Genomic DNA, 17,519 nt, shown 5'->3' on the forward strand with positions numbered 1-17,519 from the left:
AATATCTTCTCCTTGAACTTGAACTTCATATAATACTCCATTATATGAAACAAAATATGATGGTTAGTAATTTAGTTAGGGTTTCTTAATCTCGGCGTTATTAACATCGTGGGACAAATAATTCTCTGCCGTGGGGGCTGTTCTGTGCACCACAAGGTAATGGCCTCTGCCTCCTAGACACCTGTTGCTACCCCTTCTCCCAAGCTGTGACAACCAAGATTGTCTCCAGACATTGTCAGATGTCACCTGGAGGGCAACACTGTTCCTGGTTGAGAACCACTGATGTAAATGATCTTCATATATTCCCAGCTGAATAAAGGGTCGTATTTTGGATTCAATTCATGTAATTGTATCCAAATCGTGGGCATGTCATGTTCACTGTATCAACCCTGCAGAGAAGCACTGTCCTAACTGGCAGCAACATGTTACATTTGCAAATGTTTAGATGAAGTTTAAGAAGAAATGGAAGAGGGATGACCCCTTGTTTAAAGGCCCAGAAACTCTACCTGCTGGAGTGGAGAAGTCTCTTTCAGAAAAGAGCCTTGGCAAAAATAAACCTAATAAATAACAATGGGCATTCCTTCGCGGTTCACGCAGGTGAAACCACACTAAAACCAGCACTGCTACATCACTGGGAAAAGGGAATCCTAAAAGGCAGAGGGGCAACATGAAATCTGCGTGTGGAGGGAAGACAGCTCCTTATTAATTTATTTTGCTTTAGGATGGTGCATGGCCTGTGTATGAAGAGTTTGGTTACGGGGATAAACAGGAGGCTTACATGTGAATCTCTGATGCCTCCCCTTTTGGAAAAAAAAAAAAAACGGATTAAAAGGTCTACTTGTAGAGATACCTCTTTGTCCCTAGCCGGCGCCTTCATGGGACCTCTGTCCAGGTAGCAGTCAATGTAAGAGCCCAAAGTTTCTAAGAACTACTTGCCACAAAACAATGCTTCTAATTTAGGGGTTTGGTATGGTTCTAAGCAAATGTCCACATTAAGAGTTATACGAGTCGCTTAGTAGATATTTATCAGATTGAAGGGATGCAACCTGGGAACTGGGGAAGATGGAAGTATATGTTGCCACCATTCGGGGAGGATGCCATCAAACGATGAGCTTCAAGGAAGTAACGGGAGGCAAGAACCGATGAGTACCAGAAAATCTCAAAAGTTCCTTCTTGAAATGTTGGGGGAAATTTGTTTTACACTTCGGAATTAGTAATGCAATACTTCTGTCACATCGGTATCAAAAATATCCATCTGTGTGTTTAGCACCGTTTCTCAATGAAACTTTACGGAAATCTAGAAAGCCACCCAGCGCAGCCTCTGAGTTTTACAAAGCCCAGAGTTTGAGCTACCTTAAGCCCCCAAAACTCTTGGGTGTCAAAGACATGTCACTAAATAGGTCACTAAAGGCACCAAGGGAGCCCAAAAAGGAAAAGCCCCCTAAAGGAAAGTGAAATTTAATTGGGAACCTTCAGACATCTGTCACTCTTTGTGACAAGCGCAAGAAAGGACTGCTCACATTTGTGACGCGCAGGTGGGACAGGACTGACAGCTAAAGAAACCGGAGCTGGGTGCACGGGAGGGGTTTTGAGCGTGGGAGGAATGAGAGTGTCCTTTTGAAGATTGGGCTTTTTCATCCCGAATATCATTAAAAAGCAAAACAAACAAAAAGCCTGGGGCCAAAATGGTATCCTCATATGCTATCAGCTGTCCATCGAAGCGGCCCTTGCTATGCGGTGTGCGCCCACCGAAAACACAGGTCAGGCGTAAAGTTTGGAAAAGCGAGGTCGTGCTAAAACAAAAACAAAACACCTGCTAAAAACAAAACACCGTTTCATCTCCCGGCTCCAACCCGTGCCGGGGAGAGCGCGGCCCCGGAGACTCCTGCCTTTAATGAGCTTCCCAATCAGCTCGCGAGGGAAAGGCGCGCTCCCTCCCTCGCCCAGCCTGCGTCCTCGCCCTGCCCGCTCCGCTCATCCCTCCCCTTCTCCATTTGCCTTCCGTTCCCTCCCCGGCAGGGCGCAGCGCAGGCAGAGGCAGGACCGGCTTCCCCGCCCGCCGGTCCCAAACCCCGCCGAGGGAGCCGCAGAGCGGAGGACCCGCCGAAGCGGGGACAGGGAAGCGGGACCCCCGGGGGCGTCACCGTCCGGGAGGGAGGGCGCACGCAGCAGCCGCGCGCGGGCAGCGGCCACCGGCACCGGACCGAGCGCACAGCCTCGCCCCGTTCAACAAAGGCAGCCCGGGCGCGTGCGGCGTTCGCAAGTCCAAGTAAGTGGGGAGCCGCGCGGTTCTCCGCGGCAGCCCCGGGCTGCGCGCCTTGACCGTCGCCGGCGCGGGGCGCGGGGAGCGGGGAGAGGCTGCCCGGCGTCTTGGCTGGGGGAGGTGGGGGGGGGGGCTGCCTCCAAAACGGCTTTGCTCCGGAGGACGCCAGCTGGGGCGCATCCGGGGGGAGCCGGGTCTGGGAGTCCGGGGGCCGTGGGTGAGTGGGAGGAGAGCGGCTTCGGCCGTGGGGTGCGTGCGTCCGGACAGCGTGCCCGCTTCCAGCTGGGGACCGTGCCGGGGCTTCGCGTTCCTGAAACCTGCCTTGGGAGGTGTGTCCGTGGCTGCGAGAGAAGTGAGAGGAAGGGAGGCGCCCGAGCAAGCCGGGCTCGTTTTCCCGGCCTTTCTCCGCTGGCTCTTGTGGGTACGGGCGGGGCTGCTGCTCCCAGCCCGGGGGACCTTCAGAATCTGTCCCCGAGCAGCGACGCTCCTGGTCCTGCCGGCCCGCCCAGGACCGGCCCTAGAAATGGTCAAGTCCAAAGTTCAAAAGGCACACCTTAGACCCGGCTGCGGACTTTAATAATAACTGCCTTGTTCACAGGCACTCGAACTTGGTGGTTCACTCCTGTAAAGCTAGGGTGTATTTTATTTTACGGAATTTCCCGGATCCTTACTTTTCGAGTTGGTGTTTTCTAATTAACGTTTTCAAAGCAAGAAATGGATTCCACTCCTTCCCTCCCCACTTACCATACAAAACGTAAAACTTGCTCTCTTGAACACACACACACACACACACACACACACCTTTCTCCTCAACGAAACACACACACACACACCTCTATACACATTTTGCTGTTAACTCCTTTCTCTGCTAACAGCTGCTTTGTAAGTTTGGGGATAGGCTGGAAGCATAGCGGTGGCAGGGGGTGGGGAGGGGTGGCGGGAGACAGGCGAACGGACAGTGGGCTGGGTATCAGAGTTTCCCTTTTAGCATCCTTCATCCCGGTAGGCATTTTGCTTTGGCAGCTTGAGAAAGGTGGTGTGCGTGTGCTGGCGTGACTGGCCTGGGAGGAGATTCGGCAACTGTGGAGAAAAGCTTTCCAACTAATAACATCACGAAGCACCGTCTTGATCCCAGGCCAGCGTGGACTTGATGCAACAGCAGAGCCCGCTTAGCCTAATTGATAGGTGGAGATATTACGAGGTATGGGTAGGGAAACAAAAGAAGGGTCTCCCAACACAGAAAATAAAGCACGTATTTTCCATCGCCCTTGTGTATGTTTGTAAGTAAATCATACACTTTAAAGCCCAAAGCCTTAAAAAACACTTGCAGTCCCGTGAAGTTTAAAGGAAATAAGAGGGGATGTCCGCTTTTTCCCCCTTTTTGTGATATAAGCTACCTTAGAACGGCAATGCTCGTACTCTCTGGTTGAAACTAGAGGATGAGATTTTTTTGTCTTACTTTATCTTAAAAACCACCCTTTTATTTTAACGTCTTACTAAATATTTTAATAGCCACCGTGATTCTGTGCTATAAGCAACTTCCGCGCTGTGAGTTCTCTAACTGTACCTTACATCTTCGGAAGGTCAGCTTTCTTCCCCTACTGTTTCCGCACCGCCTTTAGGACGGTTTTCGTGTCATCAGTGAAATCTATGAGGAACACCCTCCCCCGAAGCTGTAGGGGGCCATAAGGTGCTCTGTTTCAGCTGGTCACTTGTGGAGACAAGCGCCTTGCATTTACGAAGCCAGAGCTGTGTTAATGACCAGTTAACATCCCGTTACCGTATAACTCGTATTACCTGACATTTAAATGAGGTATTATAGCGAATGAGCATGATTTAATGGTCTGTAGAGTATAACATCTATATCACATAATAATACATGGTTCTGTGGGTCCCTAGACCTCTTTCCATGATATTTGGAGTAATAAATTTACAAATTTGTTGACAACTTCCACATACCTTATTTGGTCTTTACATACAGCAGGATACTTTTTTTTTTTTTTTTTTTTTTGGAGCACACAAGTGGGGGAGAGGCAGAGAGGTCACAGAGGATCGGAAGCGGGCTCTGTGCAGACAGGCTGACAGCAGTGAGCCCCCTGTGGGGCTCGAACTCAGGAACCGTGAGATCATGACCTGAGCTAAAGTCTGAGGCACAAGGGCAACCAAATGAACCCCCCCCCCCAGGTGCCCCCATACTTTTCTTTTTTTTTAAATGCATTTTTTTCTCACTCTAGTAAAGCCAATGGCCTTGTTTGAATTTTCATGAACCTTGATCATTGGAAATAACCTGAGAGAAATAAGGTCCCCAAATAGTGTAATCGCTCTCATCACGAAGATCAGTCTTAGAAATGAAATAGTTTAAGTTTAAATGTTTTTCTTTTCCTTTGAAGATACTCTTGCTTTCTCATTTAAGTGACTTCACATGGATTCTGATCCCAGTTCTGTTTGCGTGTTTTTTTTTTTTTTTTCTGTTACTCTTGAAAATTTTCTCAGGAGACTGAGTTTAGTTGACCTGATCACCATGGCATGTGATAAGCTAACGTCTGATTGAGGTCCAGAAGTCAGAATTCAGGTTCTCCAAACGCTCATGCTTTTAATACGGTGGCCTAGGGGTAAGGGGAGATGTCCTTGACTTCTCTCCTGAAGGTAATGTCCAAATTGAGAGCACCCAAGGGGCCCAGAGAGCAAGCTTGGTCTACACCTGAGCACAGCTCATAGCTTTTTCTGGAGCCTCGGCGGAGTCCAGGCTCTCCAATGATGCTGTTCCATTGCTGGAAGGCTGAACGAGGCTTCTCTAAAAAGTTAAGGAATATTTTCTCCTTTGACTACACTTCTAGTGAATCATCAGAAGAATTTTTGTCTTCTCTTGGCACAAGGCCATGCCATTGCCCTGAGGTGAAATAATATGCAGATATGGATCGTCTCTTTGGGAGCTTTGCCGGCTTTTTTCTCTCCAGAGTCAACTAGCCTGAGCAGAATTTGGACCACAGCCTTACTTTGGAAAGTTGTTTTTCATTCTTGATGTTTATGGCCAATTCAAGTTTCCATCCTTCGAGCCATGCTTCCATGCACCTCATGCCATTCTTGTATGTGGCATAGTTTTTGCAGTGTCATACGATCTTTCTAGAATGTCAAATATAACAAGCCTTTTGTTTCAGTTTTTAGTATTTGGTTAAAAAAAAAAGTTAAAATTCCTGTGGTTTAAAAGAGTAGCTATAATGTAACATTATCAGAGGGCATTATATATATTTATGGTAACATGTGGATTTGATTATGTAGCTCACATTTACCACAGATCCCATTCTTTTTTTTTTTTTTTTTTTGAGAGAGAGAGAGAGAGAGAGCATGAGTGAGGGAGGGCAGAGAGAGGGAGACAGGATCTGAAGTGGGCTCCACGCTAACAGCAGAGTCCAATGTGGGGCTTGAACTCACCAACATGAGACCTGAGCTGAAGTGGTCAGACGCTTAACCTACTGAGCCATGCAGGCACCCCCACGAGTCCCATTCTTAAGGGTAGGCAAGGAATACAGGGAAGAGTTCATGCCTGAGATATTTTGAGAAATAAAATGTAATTTCTTCTACTGGGATTTATTAGCCATTTCTTCACGGTGGGTTTAGGTAAAGTGACATCTCAAAAAAAAAAAAAAAAAAAAAAGCCTCCTAATGTGTTTCCTGAAAGCAGAATTCTTAGATTCCTAAACTTCATACTTTAGTAAAAAAAAAAAAAAAAATCGTGTATTAATCTTAAAAAAAGTGAGTCCTAGTAACTGACACTGTGCTCTCAATTCTAAGAACTGTTGTGTTTACCACAAACCGAAATGTTACTTAGGAGACGAACAGAATGCTGTATTCCTAACCTGTTGCTTCCACGGCTTCCAACTTTAGCCCTTCCCCTTCCCACCCCCCTCTGGCTCTCACTTCTCCTTTTCATTGATCCTGTTGTCCTCCTTCCCATGCAACAAGCCCCACGATGTCTTGCTCAGTTCCTCGGCCGTGTCTGCGGTGGCATATACCCATTCATGTACCTGTGGATCCGGAAGGGGGGCCCATATCTAGGGATGCATGGAAAAGCTGGGCGTCGCTGGAGGAAATGTTTACAGTTTTCTGATCTGGTTCCCTCAACATTGTTCTCGGGGCCAGTGTGCTCTCTGGGCACTTCTGGGCGCTTTCCGTTTTGACTAAGACCCTGGCTGGGATCCGCGTGTGCTTTCGTCACTGCTCACTAGCGGAGGTGTTGGCTTCATTCTCCTCTCGGCTTCTCCACTTCTGCGGAGCGAGGATTCCTCGATTCCTCGCCTCCCTCCGCCCGGGTCCTGCCTCAACCATGCAGTGTTGACTCTCTCCTCTGGAGAGTCAATTTAACCGTAATAAACAACGTTTTTCTATACAGGCTGGATGCCTAATACCGTGCTAGACAACGTAAAATAAACACGCAAAGGTTCTTTTTTTTTTCTTTATTTTTTTATGTTTATTTTTTGAGAGGGAGAGCATGAGCAGGGAGGGGCAGAAAGAGAGGGAGACAGAGGATCTGAAGCAGGTTTTGCATTAGCAGACTGACCGCGGTAACCCTGATGTGGGGCAGAAACGCACAAACCGAACCTGAGATCGTGACCTGAGCTGAAGCCAGAGGCTCTACTGGCTGAGTGACCCAGGCGTCCCTCCAGAGTTGCTTTTCTTTAGGGCTTACAGTTTTACAATTCCAAACACTTTGTGTATGGAAATCATGGTGATTGATGAAATCCTGTATTACAAATTCGCTTAAAAGAGATGTCAAACAGTGAAAATCCATTATGCCACCCCCCAACTCCACATCTCTGAGAAAAACACTTTACAAGTCACAGGTCATTTCATCCAACAAATGGCTTTTTACATTTCTTGCTTTTCCTTAGCGTTGCAGCAACATTGCTTACCCGCACTGCCTCCTTATGATTCTCTTTTACAGAACCTCCTTGGCATATTACCTTAATTTTTTCCCCAACTTCCTTGGCCACTCCTCTCAGGTTTGGTTTTGTGTTGTTTACTTCTTTGCCCCTCAGCTTCCAAATGTGAACATTCTTTTGGAAATACTCAGGTTCCTCCCAACCCGCCCCCCCCCCCCCCCGCCTTCCTCCAAATGCTTCAGTATTGATCATGACCCTTTGAGTTTCTCTTCCAGTTTTCATGAGAAAACTCTCAAATCTCTCCATTCTCTATTGAGTTTTGGTGTCACGTTTAAAAAAAATTTTTTAAATGAACACTGAAGGGGATGCTTTGAACACAACCCTACTTGGGGAAAGAGATTGAAGTAAAGGACTTACTGTTATTTTATTCTTAACACTAACAGACTTCCATAGATATTGACGGTCCTATTATATGTCAGGGTTATATAGTTATGTAAGCTTCGAACAGCTTATGGGCTATTCAGTGTATGTGTTAACATCCTTAGAATTAGTACACAACACAAGTTAGAGTAAGATATGTACCACAAATTACTACAACGCAAGTTAGAGTAAGATAATGGACATACAAAATTTTTGTCCTAGACAGTTCCAGCAACAAAGTGATTTAAAAAACAAAAACAAAACCCATTTTCTTAAGAGGGAAGTGTAACTCACAAAAGGCTAAATGGAGAAGGTGATAATATTTATTTCGAAAGCATCGCTGTCTTTTGGTTACTTTAATGTCATTTATCCTGGAAGAGAAATTGAACTCCCGATTCCTTTGTGTTTTCATTTCACATTTGCCACATAATAAGTAGAGAAGAAAGGATGTGACTGAAAGTGACATCTTAGAATTCAGTCTGAGTTATTTAGAATAAAAATACTATTAAAGATTTGACGCATCACCCTAGATATTCTCCTTAGGAAAACTTATACCAGACATGAGATGACGGTCCTTCAGTGGAAATATACACATGGAGGAAAAGAGAGCAAATCCTCTAACTCGGGCTGTGGAATTTTGAGTTTGGATGTCAAAGGCGCCCAGGGAAGGTTTCGAAGGCAAATCTGCCCTCTAGGTGGAGCTCGCTTTTCCCCTGCTCTATCTTCCACCTCTTCATCACCCCTTCCAGTGACTTGCCTTTCGCAGCAGTGTTGGCCCTGAAAGAGCTCTTCCTTTCTCTATCATAATTACCACCAGCGCCACCCCACCCACACCATGCACCCTTGAAGGCTGGGACTCTCATTCATCTCCAGAACCCTACAGTATCTAGCACAGGACCATTGAAAATGATCAATACCGTCTGGCAAAGGAGTGAGGCAATGAACAATGACTCTGAATACCATTCTCTGTGCCTCTCCTGCTCCGGTCACCTCGACGATCTGTCCTCTATGTGCGATCCCTCTAAACATCACCTGGTAGCTATTTCCTATTTAAAGCCGAGCGCCTGCATTCTCAGCCCCAAACTGCTACAAGAAGCCTCTCCATCTCTCATTTCTTTACCTCCTTCATTCTAAAAGTCAAATAAGCCTTCTAGTTTTCTGGAGTGTCTTCCTAATCCTACTTCTCCTCGTCCACTTTATGCCCAAACCTCGCATGGTATCTGACTCAGAGCTACCTCCGTAACAGAGATGTCCGGCTTACCTCTTCTTTAACCATAGAATTCAAAGCTACAAGACTGATCACTTGAAGTATTATTTTCATCAGAACTTTGACGTGGCCTTAAAACATTTGCTATTCAGAACTTTATACTTTTATTTTTGCATATGTTTGTAACAATTCTACTTAGGCTGAGCAGTTTTTTTTTAAATTGATATAGTTAAGCTTTGAGAGGTCCAGGTGACCCCCATTAAATGCCATACAAGTATTAAAAACCAAAGTCTTAAAATTCCCAGTTTGGGCATTTTTTTTTCTTGTCTAGAATATAATGCCATTTCTTCCTTTGGCTGATCAGTTTTATGTCCCAGGTCCCTCTGATATCAAACCCAAACTCCCATGTAGGTACAGTAAGGGGCCCAGTAACCTAGGGTAGTGGTTCCCTGTCTTTAATGTTGACCAGAATAACTAGAGTCATGTCTTAGCACCCAGATGCCTGGGGCCCATCCCCATGGATTCTGACCTGAGAGGTAGAATCCAGGAACCTGAGCATGTGACAGGTTGTCTGGATGCAGGTGATGCGTTAGAAACGTGAGCCCTAACACTCCAGTATTTGAGCTCTAGGGTCTAGAAGATGAAGGTGGAAACCACAGTGACACTTATTACTAGCTATGTGATCATCAGCAAATACGATGGATTTTCTTTAATTGCCTTATCTCTCCTTTTAATGTGAGCACTAATGCTTACCTTGTAAGACTGATATGAGTATTAATCTAGAAAATGAGTGTGACGGACCGAACCCAGAGTCTGACGGCTAGGGAGAGTTTGATGAGGATGGTGAAGGGGTTCATTATGGTGGTGGAGTACCAATGACCCTGCCCTCCCCCACTGCTTTTATTTCTCGTGCCCAGCAGGGTTCTCAAACATACAGACAGGGACCTGGGTGAGACCCTCTCCTTGAAATGTTTCTCCTGTCCACGCCCCCTGATCATTCTCTGTAAATGCAGCTACCAAACCTCTTTCCTCTGAGAAGCAACGCGCAGACCATGTGGCCATGCTTAAGGCCTGGAGTCTCCAGATCAGACTGTTGACCTTGACCTTTCTTGTGGTGTCTAGGAGAACACTGTGCATACAGCCCCCAGTCCAGGTGTGGCCACCCCATTGCTGATGCTGGTGGTGATGCCCATCAGCACGTCCCTTTTGAACCCTCCTGCCACCAAGGAGACATCAGCTCAGAGGAAGGAGTCAGGGTTAAGATGCAGAAGCCCACATCATTTCACTGCAGTTTTGCTTGTTGTTGGGCATAGGATGGTGCATATGTCACCGAATCTCCTAGAACCTCAGGATTTCTTTTAGCTGTCAGATCGCAGTGATGACGGTGACGACATTACCTGCTTTGCCGACCTCACAGGTTGGGGACACAGGTAAATTGTGACGTTCCAACGTTTACACACTGTAAACTGTGACGCTAAATGTGAGCTATTAGTGATAAGATCAGTGGAGCCAGTTCTGTACTTCTCTTTCGCCAATTCTGCTGCTTGTCATTGTCGTTTGCTGAGGACACCTAGACACTGCTTGAAGTGCCCGAAGGTAAGTGTGACCCGATGAAGTGAATGGGAGGAGAGATGTGCGAAGGGCGTGAAAAAAGAGAATCGGAGTCCTATTAAAAGAAAAAAAGAAGACAAGAAGACAATCCTAAGAAAGTCTAACCTAAAATGGTTTTGCATTCTTATGCTAAATGTTCTAGTTGTTCCTAAACGTTGTAAAGGAGACATACAGGCTTTTTCAGTTATTTTCCCTAAACTTCGGTCTTTGCAGTTGACCAGCAACACCGACCGTGTTTACATGGTACCAGGCGCTTCTCATGCTTGAACGTGCATTTCAGTCACCTGGAGATCTTGCAAAAATGCAGATTCGGATGTGGTAGGCTTCTCAGAGACTCTCAGAGCCCGCCCTTCTCAGGAGCTCCCCAGCCATAGAGGTGCCGCTGGGCTGGGGACCTCACTTGGAGTGGCCAGCCCTCAGAGTCAAGTTCAACAAACTTGGGAGGGATCAGAACTCCCCAGTCGTGACATCCAGAGCTTAATACAAACGTTGAGGGTCATTGGCCATAACCCTTCTTGCTACGTGCACACCTTTCGCTCGTGCCCATGCTTCATGTCCAAATATGTACCGTGTGGTTGTTTATGAAAGAAACTTGCAATCACCATCTGAATTACTCGAGGGAAAGGCCTGTTGGATTCAGAGGCCCCCTGCCAGGTGCATTCTAGGGCCTCATTCCCAGTGCTTTCCCTGGAGAAGGGAGAATTGATCCAACTGTTGCCTTCTTAATTTGCCTGAAAAAGCTAGTGTTTAGGAAACTTCATTCTTAATATGAAAAGGATATAATGTAATTTGTTTTCTTTGTGCTAGAATATCCTCTGCCTTAGGTTTCGAACATGTATCATTGTCTTTGACCATCCCTTCCCTGCTGGAATGGAAGTTGAGCAGGTGCCAGCCGTGTGTGTGACTTCCAAGAAGAACCTGGGCTGCCCAGAGAAGGAGCCAGAGACTTTTGCCTCAGAGCCCAGGTTTAATCACTGAGGATGTTCATATGTCGGTTAACATTCTTAGGCAACAGAAACTCTTCACTCAAGCTAAAAACATACGGAGGGAGGCCATACAAAATTTTGAAAAGGTGTTTTTGTACTGGCCTCCCTTATTTGCTGATAATACAACATTTTGTAAACCTCGCCCTGAGACGATCGCTCCCAGTAGCAGAAAATCATCCCCCAGGTTTTGAGACATAGGGGTCTTCGTTTCTGATTGTCAGAACATCGGAGGGGCTCCGGTGGGCATCTGCCAGCTGGTCCTAGGGGGTGTCCCTGGTAAGCCAGAGTAGGATCTTTGGCTTAAAAGAAACACCCAGCCGCTTTGGAGACTAGTCTGCGAGGACCCATTCTGTCCTTCAAAAAAATACGTTCTACAAAAAAAAAGAAAAGTTGCCTTGGGTGTGCGATACATTTCTTTAGGTATGGTCCAAGGGGTGTAACCGAGGAAGCCCGAAGCTGCTCTAGGAGGGAAAGCAGGCAGTTTCTTAGACAACGTTAACAGGGTTAGGTCCTTTAACTTGAAAACAAAAGGCCTTCTTCCTATCCTCTTATTTACAATGTACATCAACTATTAAATTCAGTGCCTTTGGCAATATTCAGAATCTCAAATACAGCTCAATACATGTCAAATGTGTGAAAAGGTTGATTAATTCTAATTCTGTGGAAAAAAAGTGAAAAGCGTTTTTCAATATTATATTTGTTATTAGAAAAACAGAAATATTTACCTGAAAAAACATCATTTTTTCTCATTCTAGAAAAATATGTGTTCATGGTATAAGACAATCACATTTTTAAAAATTATTAAAAAAACTCATAGCCTTGCTCAAAATAGATGCTATTCACAGTCTGATATACATGTACAGTTTTACTGAAGTAACTTTAAAATTAGTTGTATGAATAATTGTATATCCTGCTTTTAAATCAACATAATGCACGTTACATATTTTTTGTTAAAATTTTTTTTTAATATTTATTTTTGAGAGAGAGAGAACACAAGCATGGAGGGGCAGAGAGAGAGAGGGAAACACAGAATCTGAGGCAGGCTTCAGGCTCCTGAGCTGTCAGCACAGAGCCCAAAGTGGGGCTCAAACCCACGAACCATGAGATCATGCCCTGAGGGGAAGTCAGATCTGCTCAACCAACTGAGCCACCCAGGTGCCCCTTGAGCTACATCTTTGATAGCTTTACGCGCATTACTGTGCATTTGTTTTTACTAAATGGGCCCATTAAGATGGAAATTCAATTTATTTGTCTTGACCTGGATAAATTTGAATCCTGAAAAAAAAAAGCTTAGTACCAACTAGAATTTAAATTTAAAGAAATGTAAACAAAATAATAAAAGCTGAGTAAATTACTATTACAGACTCTCATAAAAAAGTTGGAAGTAGAAAATTGAAAACAAACAAACATAATCCCTTGAAGCAAACAAAAAAATCTTTGTTCCAGCAAAGGATGTGCCGTTTAGCCTGGAACAAGTAATCCTGTGGAACTTACTGCGTGCCAATGAAAGGTCAAGCTGAGTAAACAGTATCTTCCAGTCTTATCCTTGAGGACCCTTCCAGATCCATATCCTGGGGAAGGGGGCGGGGGCAAAAGTCTCCGCAGGGACACCACAGCTGCCTGATCCCACCCGGGTCCACTCTAACCCCTTGAGCAGCTCCCAGGAAGTTGGGGGACCTTCTGGGCTGTTCTGGGGCTGAGGCTGGGCCTAAGGCACCGCAGGTGGGCAACATGGCAGGCGTAAACCTTTTGATGCCTATGGCTCTTTGATGCACTGGCACCCAACGGGGAGTTGTTTATTTGCCCTGTTGTCACTGGGAAGGACTGATGTACAAATTGACTCTAGTTTCAAGCGAGTCCGATCAAATTTGGGTGTGACAACCGCGTTCCTGATTGTAGAGGACGCGCGGTAGTTAAGTGCTTTGATTGTCTTTGCTGGTATTGGGCTTCCCAGCAACTTGAGTCTGAAATGATTTTTTAGCCTTTTTTAAATAGCGGCTTTAGTTCTGACAGCTCCGGATCACAGAGCTTGCCCTCCGATATGTGATATCTGGGGATTTGAAGATGTACTTCAAGGCTGTCGTAAATGAATTTGGTTTGGAGAAAGAGATCAAAAGCAATTCGGCAGGAGTAAGTGGGGAGAGGTGGATTTCTGACCAGTTTCTCTCAAAATAGATCCACATTTCCTAAAAGCAGTCTAACTCTGGGTTTCTAACGTCTCACCCCGGGGATGTTCTCTTGCAAGAGGTTAACATGAGAGCGGTTAACTTCAAAGGCAGCAGAACCAACAGACAAAAGAAATGGTAGTGGACTGGATCAGAAACTTTAGGGAAAATGTCCAAAACCTGATGGTCGGAAGTCCTGCACTTGCGGAGAGGAACTTCAGGCTTCCCAGAAAATTCCCGTAGATACGTTTGAAGTTTCCTCCACTGTGGAGGAACCACAGATGGGAGGGTCCCATCTGGCTCTGATGGAGTTTGTTGGGTTTCTCTGGGCTGGATTTGTTTGTTTTTCCAGTCCCCTGGGTTCTAGGTGCCTCTTGGTATAATAATGCCATGAAGTTAGTCCAGCTCAAGGAGGAGACAGAGAAGCTGGGCTGGAGCACAGCAGGATCCGGGCCCAGGGCTTAGATGTACACATGCCAGTGAGCTGCCTGGGTTAGTTTTCTCCCTTGCCTTCCATTCACCAGCTAGAATGTGTGATGTTAAGTATCTTGTTTGAATCAGAAAAAAATTCAGGCTTGGCCCTTCCTATTAAAAAGTCCAATTTTGGGGCGCCGGGGTGGTGCAGTCGGTTAGGCATCCGACTTCAGCCAGGTCACGATCTCGCGGTCCGTGAGTTCGAGCCCCACGTCGGGCTCTGGGCTGATGGCGCAGAGCCTGGAGCCTGTTTTCGATTCTGTGTCTCCCTCTCTCTCTCTGCCCCTCCCCCGTTCATGCTCTGTCTCTCTCTGTCCCAAAAATAAATAAACGTTGGAAAAAAAAAAAAGTCAAATTTTATTTCGAAGGACAGATTATCATCCCCCTGGCTTCTTCCCATCTACATTGACATTGTCCTTACCTGATTACCAAGGCCATATCAAGGTATAGCTAGATTTACTATTGTCCATTAGGATGTGAGCAGCATTTGAAAACAAGTACAGAGTAGGGCAAAGGTGGGTCTGCTCTTCTTAGTGCAATTTCAGTGTATCTTTGATGAGGAAGATCAGCCTAAGTATTAGAGGCTGTTTTTCTCAAAAGGGAATGAATTTCATTGCTCATCATCTAGCGTGGTAGGGGATCGCCTGCCTCTGTTCTCGGTGTGGTGTAAGCAAAGTCACACTGTTCCTTGAGAGTGTTCAATATTTCTGTCTATTATGACTCCTAGTGCTGCAGTGAGCTTGGGGTGTCCTTTAGGCTTGCAGAGAGGCCAGGAAGCCCTGAACGGGAAGAGGTGACCAATGTGGCAGTGAGTTGCAGACTAACCAGGAAGGCTTTAAGCAACCTCTAACAACACTCTACCAGCAAGTGGAAATGGAGAAACTGTGAGACACTGGCTTATCTGGTAAGTTTGACTCTTTCTAACATAAGGATGACCAAATGCCCAGTGAGGGGCGCCATGTGAATTGAGGGATATCTGAGGAACATACTAGAAAGAATAAGACCTACAGATGTTAACTGGCGTTTGCTGAGGCACGTGTGCAGATCTTCCGATTTGTTCCGCAAGAGAGCATCCAGCTGATGCCATTTCTCTTTGTAGGTCCGCGTGTGAAGATGCTTCGGTTGTTCAATCATTTTGGATCATTGGTCCCTTGTATTGAAAGGAACTCGTTATAGTCTGAGCGTCTGTGGTCGTGTGTTAGGTCACTGAATCTCCTTGTTCTGGACTCTACTGCTACCTAGCAGTATCTAGTTCTTTCTCTTTATCAGTGCCCAAATAGCAACTGGCACAGAGCAGGGACTCAATTCACACTTGTTGCCTAGAATTAAGATAACAGTTTACCTAGTTTCTGCTCTCCCCATCCCTGCTACCCTCCCTCCACCAACCCTGGCAAGATTTAATATTACTTGGCTGCCCTGCCCAAAAATTGTGACATGAGCGATTGTTTGGTTCAGCATCTCCAGCTTTTCTTTTCTGCTCTATCCTTCATGTTCAGGGTTATTTCCGTTATCAATGTTCAGGCACCCAGCGGCCTGCCTTCTGCTATTATATGAAGACATCTTGTATCCGGGCTTCATGCTGGCCATTGGCATTCCTAGCTTCCCTTGATGTGCTCTGGGGGCGCATGGCAATCAGTCAAGTTCAGGACCTGCCAGCACCTCTGAGGTGCTATTTCTAGGAACTTCCAGGGCCAGACTTTGTCCCTTGTCACCAGCTACTTCTAGAAGCTGCAGACCTTGTTTGCTCTTTGTGCCTTATTTCCTCCCGTGCTTCCTTTGTGAGCACGATCCACCGACTGGAATAATGATATCTAACGTTTGTTGGGTGCTTTCTACGTGATGGACACGGTGCTACATTCAGTTCCAGATACAAGGCTCCCAACAACCCTGCGGGAGAAAGACCATTTTCCTTCTTAGTTTCAAAACGAGGAACCGGAGTCTCACAGTCGTTAAGTAACTTGCTAAAGGTCACAAGCTGGCAAAAGGGAGGACGGATATTGGAGTCCAAACGTTTCTAACTACAAAGCTCTTCAACACCATGACGTTCTACCTCTTTCTGTCTGTTCTGTGACCAGGGGCCAGTGAGTATCTGAAGAGGTTTTGGTGCGATACTCCCTCTTTCCCCTAGCCGGGGCCCAGAAATGGGCCCCTGTCCTGTGTAATTTATTTCAACCTCACTACAACCGGGAGCATACCCTCTCTTGGACAAAGAATTCTGTCATTAGGCTAGACCTCTTTGCGTACGAGAGCGTTTTGGTTTATTCTCCATTGTTTTCTCCAGCATCACTTTGCCTGGTTTGGTGGCTTCCCTGGCCCGCGCTGCGGAAGGGGACAGGGTGATCGCGGGCAAGAGGGTGTCTGGGGGATGCTCCGTCTGTCCCTGCGGCGTGCTGTCACCTGACTAAATTGTTTGTTCGACTGCCGCGTTCCGGCCCCGGGGGAGGCCACAATGCCGGGTTTGTTTGTGTACGAGAGCCTCTGGCTTGGATTAGCAGCTAGCTCCAGTGCAGCTGAACATACAATAGGGACCAGAGGATGGGGAAAAAAAAAAAAAATCCCGCGACAGTTTCCCATTGGAAAGCGTTCACTATCAAACTTGGACGTCCGGCAGTGGGGCACAGGTGGACAGAGGCTGGGAAAGGCTGGGGGGTGGATTCTCCCTGCCCCGCAGCCCGTTGTGTGCGATGAAGTCCCTCGTCTACGCGGGGCGTTGAGCCCTATTCCTCTGGACGTCGCTAACCATTAAGGTTGGAGACTGGTGTTGATGTGGTTTGCTGAGCGGCAAAGCCCGGAAGACTGAAGAGCATGAGGGATCCCCATAGTCACCAGTCCCGGGGTGAAAGCAAAAACGGGGTGGAAAGGATACACCTTCTTAAAGGGCTAGTCCCACAGTAAGGGAAAAAAGAAAGTTGGTACCTTGGCCACACGGAAGAGGTAAACAGTAACTGTGACCCTAATTTTCTCACTGGAAGAAGTGGGAAGTATTTTATTTCATAGCATAGGCAGAGGTAGGGATTTGTGTACCAGAGGCAAACTGATAACAGAATTTTATTTCTTCTCATTAAATTAAACCTTTTAGCCTAAGTGCCCTATTCACTGGTAGCTGAATCAGAAGATACCTGCCCGAATTATAGACCCCTCTCTATCCTTAGAGGAGGATTAATTCAGTGAGAATTTTTAGCCATTAGGATATTCGTCTGAGACCCTGTGCGTGTTTCAGAAGGACACCATCCGTTATGTTAGCCTGTAGGTACCTCTTTTGGGTCCTCATCGGAGGGACAAAGCAGACTTGTAATTAGAAAGCCATACAGTATAGCGTACGATGAATTGGGAAAAGAGCGGTTCAATCAAGTCATCCAGAGGAAGAAGGCGTTCTGAGGTGGAGAGGCAAAGGGAGGCTGCTTGAGGCAGTAGGGTTTGCAAAGCCAGGGTGCTTTTGTAGGTGGCAGAGGGCAGGGGGAAGCACTCTAGGTGAGGGGTGGAGAAAGGGGACAGCCAAGGGGATGCCAAAAT

At 46.3% G+C, this 17,519-nt stretch overlaps 1 protein-coding gene across 2 annotated transcripts in view; it reads left to right on the forward strand.

Moving 5' to 3' along the window:
• Positions 1-1,981: 1,981 nt before the first annotated feature.
• The window catches only part of PTN (pleiotrophin), a 100,502-nt gene continuing 84,964 nt past the window's right edge, over positions 1,982-17,519 (forward strand). Inside the window, exon 1 of one of the 2 annotated variants that reach the window (XM_015073042.3) lies at positions 1,982-2,269. The gene's annotated coding sequence lies outside the window, so the exon portion shown is untranslated. The remainder of the gene's footprint in view (positions 2,270-17,519) is intronic. The other variant, XM_027075554.2, reaches the window with a different exon arrangement.

Source organism: Acinonyx jubatus, chromosome A2 (assembly GCF_027475565.1).
Source record: "Acinonyx jubatus isolate Ajub_Pintada_27869175 chromosome A2, VMU_Ajub_asm_v1.0, whole genome shotgun sequence".
Lineage (NCBI taxonomy): Eukaryota > Metazoa > Chordata > Mammalia > Carnivora > Felidae > Acinonyx > Acinonyx jubatus.